The sequence below is a fragment of the Stegastes partitus genome, unplaced genomic scaffold, assembly GCF_000690725.1.
Source record: "Stegastes partitus isolate 25-593 unplaced genomic scaffold, Stegastes_partitus-1.0.2 Scaffold74, whole genome shotgun sequence".
Classification (NCBI taxonomy): domain Eukaryota; kingdom Metazoa; phylum Chordata; class Actinopteri; family Pomacentridae; genus Stegastes; species Stegastes partitus.
Genome location: NW_007577805.1, coordinates 1,150,606 through 1,160,219, shown reverse-complemented (window position 1 = coordinate 1,160,219; position 9,614 = coordinate 1,150,606). Strand labels below are relative to the sequence as shown.

General features: G+C 42.0%; 1 protein-coding gene across 1 annotated transcript in view; it reads left to right on the top strand.

Annotated features, from left to right (window-relative positions):
* The first annotated feature begins 1,397 nt into the window (after positions 1–1,397).
* chrm2a (cholinergic receptor, muscarinic 2a) overlaps positions 1,398–9,614 on the top strand; it is an 82,832-nt gene continuing 74,615 nt past the window's right edge. Inside the window, exon 1 of the mRNA XM_008276495.1 lies at positions 1,398–1,484. The gene's annotated coding sequence lies outside the window, so the exon portion shown is untranslated. The remainder of the gene's footprint in view (positions 1,485–9,614) is intronic.

Below are 9,614 nucleotides of genomic sequence, written 5' to 3'. Positions count from 1 at the left end.
GGTGATGAGATAAAGATCTGGCATGAAGCCGAGGAGGGAGGAGAGGCGATAACGGCTCCTTCTTTTTTTTTTTTAACTTTAATATTCATTAAAATAAAGTTACCTGTCCAACAGTGAGAGCTGATTGGTTTAAAACCTGCCTTTGTTTTGCCTCCTTGGTGGCAGATGACCTGTTATGAGGAAAAAGAAGTCTTTTGAGACTAATTCCCCAGTAGATGTCAGTAAAACATTCCCCTGCTCTTTTTTTTTAAACAATTGTGGCTGTATGGCAGTTTTTTTTTTTGTTTTTTAAAAAGGTATAAAATATATATAAATTACACTAATCCTTTGGTACCAGCAGCCTGATCTCCAAGTGTAAAGTTGCAAATAAATCCAGCAGGAATTCAGCTTTTCAAACAAGTGTTAAGCAGGTAGATCTCCATAAGTGGCGGTCAGTTATGATAAAAAGGAGTCATCTGGCTGTGAGAGCTGTCTTTAAGAGAGAGAAGGGGGGAGCAGCTCAGGCCAGATGGTGTACACAAGTTGACAAAAAGCAGGTCTCCTCGTCCAGGAGTTGAGATATTCAACAGGCTCCCTGCTAGGAATTGGGTTCATGGACAGAAAAAAAAAGCAACACGTCTTGAGCTGTAATAAATCCTCCCTGTGCCTACTTGTGTTTGAGTGTAGAATTATCTGCAAGATTAAACTGAGGGTGATTTGTTGGCTCAAATGCTGCATAACAATGTCAAGTTTGCACACTTTGTAAAGTGCTTTGGATGAAGAGAGTTTCTTTTCTTTCCTTTTTTTGCAGAGGTTATCAGCAAACATCGTGCTCCCCATCTCCAAAAATGCGCTCTCCTCGGTGCTGAAACCACAAAGTGTGCGTCTAGCTTTTTTTTTTTCGTGCGTAAAATTGTAACATCACACAAAATCCACCAGCTTTCTCCCAAAAACTTACAAACAAATTAAATACAGAAGTTGAGTCCAGTCAGTGGAATAAATATATGAAAAAGTGCAGCGCTGTGAAACCAGTACTAATGGGCCGAATGAGCTCGTTTCCCCTGAAAATCTGTGGCATGTGTCTGATTCTGCAGGTTTAATTGGAGTATTGACGAAATTTGAAGCTGAGTGCGAAGTTGCTTTTTTTTTTATTTTTTTTTTTAAATCACGTGTTGCTGAAGTCAGACTGGCATCCCTGGATCTAAAAAGGCAAATAACGACTGTTATTATCGTCAAAGAAATGCCAGCCCACTTCTTGGAGCTCTCTCTCCCTTTCTTTCGCTCTCTCCCTCTCTCTCTCTGTCTCTCTCTCTCTCTCTCTCTCTCTCTCTCTCTCTCACTCCCCCTCCTCCTCCTCCTCCCTCCCTCCCTCCCCACTTTCTCCCGTGCAGCCGAGGCGCTTTTTCGTCTCCAAAGCCTGTCTCCAGAAGCATGTCCTCAGACATGCAGCCACGGTGCGATGAAGCGGACCAAAAGACGCCACCAGCATGACGGCATGAAAGCAGGTAAGAATGAGAGCCGATTTCTTTTCTCTTTTTTTTTTTTTACCTTTATTTTTTTTTCTTCACAATGGACACTGATAATCCACAGGAGTCGATATTTCTGAAGCAGGTTTATCTAAAGCTCCCAGACCAGGGGATTGAGCGCTACTGTGAGAAAGGTTCGGTTAAGCTGCCTTGCTCAAGGACACTCCAGCAGTGGTTGTGACCAGAGGTTGAACCTCACACTTCTCAGATGCGGGCTGTCTGTCTCCATACACCCCTCAGGTTTCTCACCAAACAGCCACATCGACACCTGTGATCCTCCAGTGCGTAAAAAGCCCCAAATATGGGAACTCGACGATCACAGCGCTGTTCTGAGTGTGTTTTCTTTAAGATTTCAGATTTGGTTTTAGTCAGCCAGGTTGAGAAAAAGTGCACAACTTAGTTTTCACATAATTCAACTCAGCAGAGAAAACATCCCAAACCTGGGTCCCAGTTGGAAACGTTGTGATCACCAGAAATATCGAACAAGCCTCACTGTGCTGAGGAAGCTTTGCATGATAAACACAAAGACAATGAAATATTTTGCGGCTGATCCACAGCTGCCTGTGTGCCATATGGCACATCTGAAGGGAAGAGGGGACAGCAGAACTTTATTTGTGGTTTTCGTATTGCGTTTGTGGTTCTCAGTGCCCTGTATGGTTAAATGTAATTCATTTGGTCAATACAAGACAGCCACTGTGCGCCTACATCGCGCGTTTTCATATCAAATACCCAACAAAATACGCACGTTATACTCCTCTTCCTGGATATTCTCCGTCTTTTTGCTATTTAAACCCGTTTCGCCACCATTGGTTTTGTTATTTTACTAAAGAAATGCCAAACAGTTCACTAGAACCGTTTGCGCTCCTGGGAATCTAATGCGCTTTGGATAACAGCGTCCTGCACATCGTGTCACTGCCGCGATGAAACAGCTGGTTTCACTTCTCCACACAGAACCAAAAGAATCGCCACAGAATTAGATTTCCTCTTTAGATTTTTCTCCCTTTGCATTGCAACCCTGATGTACAGTCGTTAATTTGGTTTTACAGATGCAGATCTGTCTGTATTCGCCCAGAAGCCGTTTCCTCTCCCGTCTCATCAAATCGATCAACGATTTTTGATCTCAGCGTTCTTGATGGCCGCGGGAGGATGCACAAATGCACGTTTATAACCAATTCCTGCGTTTTCAGTCTGTATGAAAATCAACGTAGCACAGTGTGATGCTTTAACACACGCACTGAGAGCTGCGACCGTCTTTTAGAATGAGATTAACAGATGATTTCGCGTCGCAGCCACACCAGACGTGCGTAAAAGCGCAACGCAACAGAACAGACTTGAGATTGTGTCGGATTCTGAGACTGCGGTTGTTAGAGTTGAGATTTTCTTTTTTTACGCACAGAAAGGATGTGTCAAATCATCTTTTGAATGACGTACAGTGAGCTTGTCGCTAATAAAAACCACCGGAGGGCTTGGTACCCAAAAGGTAAAGCTGATTCTATCCCGCTGCGTTTGCGTTATACTCCACAATTTTACGCAACATAGCGAACTGCACATTTTTTTTTAGAACACAACTGCAGCTGTTTAGTCGTGTCTGTGCGCCTCAAAGGGGTGCCAAAAAACGCAGATGTCTACTCCTCCTATCATTTGACTGGATGAATCAGTGCAGTGGAACGCGGTCCACTTGTGATGGCTTGAGGTAGGTTCGGTCATTTAAAAATCACTGATAATATTTTAAAAGTTAGAGTCAGTACAAGGGGTTCTAGATGAAGATGGAAAAGTAATTTGTTAGTTGTTATACTATGTGGGGAGGAAATGAGATTACTCCGATGTTTAGACTCTGCTTCTAAATAAGGAGAAAAGGAACAATTCTGTGATTGTGACTGTTATGTTTGCGCAGGAGAAGAGATGAAACATGTCTATTTGAGCCTCCTTGTTGCAGAGAATTTAAGGTCATTTTTGATTGAGGTGGTTATTTGCGTATTTTCATATTTTATCACCATCTCCGTCTGATACAGTTCACCTGTAGCACCAACATCTGTGCGCACACTGGATATTTATTCACACCGAGCTGTGCGCATGAATGAGTGCAGCGGCTTGACCTTGATTAAGTCGGTACCTGGTTTTGTTTGAAGAGATGGCAGCTAAACAAAAAAAGGGACTGATGTCGCATTAGTCGCTCTTTCTGCCAAGGATTGTTCCCACGTGTGGAAGTCGATGCTGGTTCTGATCCTATACAGGAATCTGATTTGGTATGTTGCCAAAAAAAAAAAAAAAGATGGGGGAGAGAAAAAAAAGAAGGAGGATTTGCATTTTGCTACAGTCTGGAATCCATTAGAAAGTTTCTCTGCTGCTGCTTTGCTCTGTTGTTGCTTTGAAATCGCACTGCGGGGGAACAAGTGAACACTAACAAGTCCAGGTTTTCTATGTGAAGAATAGTTAGTGTTTATCCATCTGGCAAAAAAAAAAGCTTCATCCAAATTAAGTTCACAAGAAACCTAGAATCAAAGTGATCACAGTTGCTTTGTTTTGGAATTTAGTTGAAAGAAAAAAAAAAACACATCATTTTCTGAAAATGTTCATTTCTGGTGTATAATTGATCTTGGCTGGGTGCCATCTGCTACAATGACTGCATAACATAAATCATAGAGGAGTCGTTTCTTTTTACCTGGAGACTGAAATTCTTTGACAGCATGTTGTCACAGAAAACACAATTTGCAGGAACACAAAAACACCTTTTGGATTCTCAAACCACAGCAAGAGGGTTTATTTAAATGCCTCAAATGAACAATTAGAACATAATAACCAGGTCATAATTAAATCCACAGAGCAAACAACCTTCAAATGCTCATGTTTATTACATAATAACATCATGAAATGTAATTATCATGCACAAATATCCAATTCGCTTTCAACATATGATTGCTATAGCTACTTAAACAGTTGCTATTCTGCTGCACTACCTTATCTTTTGTCCCATCTCCAGTTTGTTCAGTAATTTTCCTCGACTTTACACTTTAAATGTGCCGCTGTTGCACACAAAAGTAACAATTTTAATGACAGCAGTCTCGCTGCGATCCGGCGTTCCACCATCTTTCCAACGTGTTGCGTCACCGCTCGCTCTCTGTGCAAGTTTCAAGAAGTTTCTCCGACTTGTTGCTGTCCACTTCCACTCATCATCCTGTCTGACACCCTGATGTTGATGGATGAGGTTTGCATGCACCGTGACTGAAGAGTTATTTGATGGGGTTTTTCAATTTCTGCAAACCCACTGAGGTTTTACCGAGGTCGTGGCTTTGCTTCTTTTTTTTTTTCTTCTTCTTCTTTTAAACGTCCTTCCCCAACTCTATTGATATTACATTAGAGATGCAGAGATGATAGACTGCGCATAATCTGGTGCCAATGTGCTCGACCGCGATAGCGAATGATGACGTGCATTGATTTATACGTCGTTCCTGGCCAGCAATTATGCATGAATATTGCTTATTGGCATGTTGGTTAATGCGGATGAGAGGAAAGTGACAAATGCAGGGAGAGTGTTCATTAGAAAATCTGTCACTGATTTATAATGGCGTGTAGTATTTCTTTGATTTAAGAACCAAGCACAGATTTGTGCAGTTGTGTCTAGCAGTGATGCTTATTGCCCCCTATGGACAAAGCAAGACACTGGCAGGTACAATTCCTGCTGGCTGTCTTCTTTCATATTGAAATCTCGAGGACCTAAACAAACACTGTGCTTTATAATAGCTAAATGTGTTTCCACACACACAGACAGCAAAAAAAAACAGAATGAATGCTTGGTCTCATTGAGGACAGAGAAAGAATGAGAAAACTGAAGGAAGAGGCTCATGCCAACGCTTCTACCTACCATGAATGCACATTGGACACATTGCTAAATCTGTGTTTTTGGCAGCAGAGGAAACAGCGTTAGAGACAAGGTTGCTTTTGTTTAAGAAAAGTTAAATTTAGCCCGCGGGGTGCCTCATTCCGTGGCCATAAGCTTCTCGGTTGTAGGGAGGCTGCACAGTGCACATTAGTGAATCTGTGTATCTGGCACACGCAGAAAGGAATGTCTAATTATCACGCTTTCAGCCGCATAGGCTCCTCTATTTGCCACTGAGCTCCTGCTCTAATCGCTTTCTTTTTCTATCATTACACACTTATTTATTTTATTTTTACGCAATTAAAATGTTATTTTCGTCCCGCGTGGAGGAGCCGGGGAGTCCGCGCAGCATCGGGCTGGGTGTTGAAGGAAGGTCTAATTGAACAGAAGCCCAAGAATGGCTCGACTAATGTGCGGAAATTTTTGTGGAAGAGATGAAAAGAGATTCTGTGAAGGAGATTTTACATAACAGTATGCAAGTGTATATATATATAAGTAGAGATGGAGGTTGTCCCAGTGAAACGACTGTCAGGATGAGGATGTCTTTGACTCATACTTACACACATATATAAATATATATGGAGGTTTCATAAGCCCACATTTGCATGTAGTTTAATCTATCCATATTGAAAAACATGCAGATTTCCATATGGTCGGTGCTGTATGTTCAGCTAGCAGGACGAATGGCCGGTATACCCCTAAGCTGTGCTCCTTATCAGATGCTGAGTGATTGCAGAGCTTTACAATATGAAGTGCCACTAAACCACTGCATGAAGTGGCATTGATTGGAAAGGATGGGAGGAGGGAGATTCCTCCTTAAGGTCATTATCTAGCAGACGGAGTAAGTTAGACGAAACAAACCAGTGTAATTGCATTTGTAACAAAAGACTTGGACTCAATGGACTAAGCACTACTTACAGCAAAGGGTGAGCATATTTCATCAACATACAAATGGATTCACTGACGCTGTAATTGCTCATAAAAATCCATCCTATGAAATCCATCCAGCAGCTACCTGTCTGTGTAGGTCTCGTCTTTCAGAAGCCCATCCCACAAACTTGAGTTCTGATTTGACTCTTTTAAAGAGTTTGACGTGTGCGAGACATTAAAGACGGTTTGCAGATATTACAGCAGGGTTGAGCTATGATCTATGGCCTGTCTGAGGTTCAATAACTCAGGTAATACAGAGTGGGGGAGAACAGATTTTATTTTTATCCCTGGTAAAGGCAGAAGTAGAGGCGCGATGATACTGTCAGTCATGGTACAGCACAGAATGCAAAGCAGGGCTCCTAGTTCAACACACTTACATCCCTTTGAACCTGCATTAACAGATACATTTGGCCACTAGGGGGCAGCACGGGGAAGCTGTTACCCCTTTAAATTTAAACTAGTATACATAAAAAACAACAACTTGCGAGCAGACACCTTGTTCCACAGCCAATGCATACAGAGCAGCATTGATTTGGAGTCATGTTTGCGGCCACCTGATTCTGCTTCTTCTTTGTGTGCTAGCCGTTTGCCAACTTTGTCTGGCTGCTGTTTGGTGTCGGGAAACAGTGTACAGTCAGCTGTTTGTATTTTGGTGAATAAAGCCACCTGTTGTTGCTGGAAATGATGCTGACAGGAGTGTCAAAACTGAAAGAACCAAAGCAGTGAGTTGAAAGTTGCTAAAATGTTTTATAGAGCCGAGATGAACTCAGTTGATTATTTTGTTCAGACTCATCCCTGCAAGTTACTGCAAGTTATGTAGCTCATTTTTAATATAAAATACTGCAGCTTGAAAGTTAGAATGAAACCAAGAACGACTGCAAAACTCCCAAAGCGTTTATACATATTTCATACTTCTTTAAAAGTAGTTCTTCTTATAACATTTAGTCCAATATTCAAATAAATAAACCAGTAAGTGCAAGCAAATGCTCATTTATAAACAAACTGCAGAACGGCAACGTCTGGATTAGAATCTAGTCCTGAATTCCAAAACTTGAACCGACCAAATATCTAATTTAACAATCTTTACAGAGTTTTTGTCATGCAGATCCACAAGATAAGTCATCTTAAGGCGCTTCACACTGTAAAGCGAAGACCTTGCAATATTATATCAGATTAAAAAAAAACAATAATTCTAACTGATTCCCTTTGAGCACAATTTTTCACAACCGTGGGAAGAAGCTTTGGGCAGAACCAGGTCAGGGAGGGCAATCATCTGCCTCGACCAGTTGGGGTAAAGGGGAGAAAGAAAATGGAGAAACGGATGTTTTGTAGAGGACTAGAATAGGAGGCAACTGTTGAGGCTTCTGATATTTCAGCTTTAACAGTTAATTGTACACCACATGCAAACACGCAGGACCTTTTGGAAGTTAAACCTGATCTGATGTAATTGATTTGAATCTATTTTGAGCTCCACAATGCGTTGGTTTGCATCACATTGCAGCATTTGTTGGATTTTGATCTCCAATACAACCTTCAACAGATGATTTCATGATGGAAAATACTGAATACGTGTACAAACAACTAGCTGCAGACTTGGCAATGACTCACAGCGGCATTCATGCGATTGAAATTAGGAAATTAATTTTCAGGTAGGCCATGTTGTCTCTGCTTTCAACCAAAACAGGTCACCATGGTGACAGTCAATTGCAATCAGAAAAGAGAAATTAAGATTTGTTCACATTTCAGATGCACTGAATAGAAAAGTACACTGACGTCTGACCCAGTCTTTTTCGAATGCGCCACAGAGTCCTCGTCCTCTTTATTATTCAGAACAGCGTTTTCTTTTTAATCAAACTGGATGCAAATTGTCCTTGGCGGTGCACCTTTACAATATTAGATAGTCCTTTCACCCGTGCATTGTTTGTCTGCATTCCAGCGTTACCGAGTCACACATTTCAAAAATCTGCACAGCAGTTGGGTTGCAGCAGCGACGGCGGCCATTGCGGTCCAACCCTTACAGATCTCTGGAGATTCCTTTGAATGTGTTGCACTTCCAGGAGCCTCAGGTGTTCCTCAGTCTTGCCACTCATCCAGCAATAATGTCGGGCGGCCATTCCATGCTCTTAATTACTGAAAGCCTCAGTACCAGATAATTCCAGCCGGCCACTTCACTGCCTGGTTCGGCCGCTGTAATTTGCTCCATAAAACATTCAGAATTAGCGGGACTGTCTGCTCTCGTCTGACCTTGGCAGGGAGGGGTTATTGTAAGTGCCAGCTGGACAAATTCCTCTGATGGGAGACAGTAAGATGTATGAATCAAAAAAAAAGGTGGAATCAAACTTCATCTCTGATTCATACGTAATTGGGGTGCGTCCACATAAAGACATTTCAAAGAGAGATCCGTCACAAGGAATGAAAGAAAGCAATAATGAGATTAGATGAGATTACTTTTTGTTTCTGATTTTTGAACTTTAGCAGCAGGGGGATCGGCCCCAGCTGGCGTCACGAGTTCTCGTAAACGGCACCAACATGACAGGGGCGCCTTAATATCTCCGTGCTGCTGCAGATGCTGCTTGTGTGGGTGTTTCTGAAGTAGCCCTGTGTGACTTTTTTTTTTCTCCTCGTTGGCCAGGGGCACTAACAAGCAATTAGCCAACAGGAAGAGCGCTTGGTGTTTCAGAGGACGGAAGCCAAGCTCACAAAGTCTAAAACAACTCTTCTGTTTTGTTTTTGACTTACGGTTTTGGTCGTTCTCGGAAGCAAAAGTCATCCAAAAAAAGCGGCTTAAAATAAGTTTGGACAGACAAACAAGGCGGAGGGAGACATCGGAAGAAAAAGAGGAAGCAGGAAATTATCAAACGCTAGACACGTACAATTATCCCTGAATATCCCATTGAGAGTTGTGTGTATTTACCAGAGGTTACATTACAGCGTGTGTGGTGCATTAGAAGTGGCCGAGCAATAATGTATACGCCTTAAATCACGAATCATTGAGTTGCTGGCAGTCGATTTCGAATTGAATAGGCAATAAAAGTCAAACTGTCTTCCTGGAGATATTGCTGTCCTAATTACTGGCCTGCTCAAAGCTGATAAACGGGCATGATTGCCAGATGGAGGTGCCATGTGCTTGACGTCAATAATGAATCACTGTCTTCTTGTCACTTGTATCCTCTTGTTCTGCTTGGATGTAGTTTATTCGGTCAGTCAGTCTACCACTGTGGTTCATACTGAGATACAGCTAGTGGATGGAGCACCATGAAACTTTGTCGGCATTCATGTTCCCCAGAAGGATAATAATGGAT